Below are 2,317 nucleotides of genomic sequence, written 5' to 3' on the forward strand. Positions count from 1 at the left end.
GTGTAGTTAACAAACCTTTGTTGGTTATAATATATATAGTTTATCCAGTCCACATTCTTATTAACCATTATTATGGGGATTAGAGATTCAAAACCGGCCTTAACCTGGTCTCGGGCCTTGTATTCATCGGGGACCCCCCTTGGAACTCCAGTAGCATCTATGTACACATGAGGATCAAAGCTTCCAGGGAGAACTTCCCATTTCATCCTTTTACCCGGAGTCGGGTTGGTGTGTGTGTCATAAATACTTTCTGTCAGAATACGCGAAGGCATGATGGCCTTCGCCAGGGCACACTCTCCTCTCCATTCCCCCTCTAACCTGGTTCTTATGTGCATGTCTCCACACACCCAGTACACATTTCCTATGGACTGGCTTTGGTTTTGTACCAGATTAGCTGGAATGCGACTGTAAGAGGCACAGTAACCTTTTGGAAAATTACCTAATTTCCTACCTTTCCCTGCATAATAGGCATGACAGGTGTAATTCCCAGGGTATATTGTAGTAGTTTCTTTAGATCTTGGGGCCCTGGTATTGATAGGATATTCCACCTTCCATTTCTCACAAGCTGAGTAATTAGTGGATGTGTTGGTGAAGAGGCTTAGAAAACACTCTTCAGCTTTTTCAGGTATGGTCAGCGGGACTGTACCTAAATGCGGTCTGGCACTGCCACAGACATAGCAGTTGGTCCTATTAGCACTATAGCTCATCCACTCTAGACAAAAGTTGATCTCTGAAAAACCTGTCTCGGCTGCCATTGTATCTTCAAAGGTGGGATCTGCTATTGCAATCATGTCTCCCAAAGTCTGTCAATGAGGTTTTAAAGGATTCGTCCTTTGACTGGCTGCCATTCATTGTTTTCATACATATCTTCTAATCGGAAACACCCTCTATGACCCTTGTAACCTCCTCCAAACCACCATCCCAACACATACTCACCCCGATCAGAGGGACTCGGGTTCCGTATGTTTAGAACAAGTGTCATACAAGGCCTTGGCTTGTGGAGGGTGAGACGGGTCTACAAGGGCACTCCTAGGCTATCCTTACTATCATAGGCTGGTTGAGGTTGATATCCCCAGGGAGTCCCTGTGTTGCAAGCTGCTGCTCCCCAATAGTCACAGTTTTTTCCCCATGACCCCTTGGTGACACAGATATACCCTTCTCCATGTCCTTTCTCATGCCATTCCCATCTGCTACTACGTTCGGGACATGGGAGTACCTTACATGCATGGAAGTCAAATGTGGCTACATGGGTATCAGAGGAGTTTTACCAGAAAGTGACCTCTCCATTTTTCTCAGTAATGGCTGCATGTTGTGCTCTGGTCGTACCCAACAGAAAAAGGATTTACAAGATCATGATCTGTCCATGTCCTCAGGTACAGGGACTCTCTTACAGTGGGAGGTGTGTATCCAGGTGTTCTTCCCAGCCACTTTCACTGATGTGGCAGTTATCAGGAGAACTTGGAAGGGACCATCATATCTGGGTTCAAGAGGGGTTTTTCGTACAAATCTCTTTATCAACACCCAGTCACCGGGAACCAGCTTGTGTGTTCCTGTATCTAGTTCAGGATCTGGAATGGAAGAAAATACTTTCGCATGGATACGGGTTAATTCACGAGATAAGGCAGTTACATAATCAGTCAATACATCAGATTGAAATTGTAACTGTTGTGGAAAGTAACACCCTAGTCTAGGGGCCAAGCCAAACAGTATCTCATAGGGTGATAGACCATGGTTTCCTGAGGAAGTGTACCTGACACTAAACAAAGCAATAGGTAGACTGTCTGGCCAGCTCATCCCTGTTTCCTGGGACATTTTTAACATCCTAGACTTTATTGTACCATTTAATCTCTCTACCCTCCCACTGCTTTGAGGGTGGTATGGGGTGTGGAAGGCTAGAGTAACCCCCAAAGCTGTCCACATCTCTTTGGTTACTGAGGCCGTGAAAGCTGGCCCTTGATCCCTCTCTATAACCTCCGGGACGCCATATCTGCACACTACTTCTGCTAGAAGCTTTTTAGCTGTGGTCTTCGCCGTCATATTGGTGACAGGGAAAGCTTCCGGCCAGGAAGAGTACATATCTAGGATTACTAAAGCGTACTCATATCGGCCACTCTTTGGCATCTGAATGTGGTCAATCTGTATTCTCTGTAATGGATACTGAGCCTTTGCTAGATGTTTTATGGGTACTCTCTCCGTCCTTCCAGGGTTGCATTTAGCACAGATGATACATGATTTGGAAAAGCTGCTGGTGAGTGGGGTGATTCCTGGGGCCACATAGTATTTGCTGATCAGGGCATTCATCAAAGTTTTTGACAGA

The 2,317-nt window shown here is 45.7% G+C and overlaps 1 pseudogene across 1 annotated transcript; it reads right to left on the reverse strand.

The window, feature by feature from the left end:
* Window positions 1-325: 325 nt before the first annotated feature.
* On the reverse strand, window positions 326-1,336 carry LOC309549274 (annotated as a pseudogene). The gene has a single exon. The product of its transcript is annotated as an uncharacterized misc_RNA (transcript).
* Window positions 1,337-2,317: the final 981 nt, after the last annotated feature.

This window comes from Pelophylax lessonae (assembly GCF_965119305.1).
Source record: "Pelophylax lessonae genome assembly, chromosome: 1".
Classification (NCBI taxonomy): Eukaryota; Metazoa; Chordata; class Amphibia; order Anura; family Ranidae; genus Pelophylax; species Pelophylax lessonae.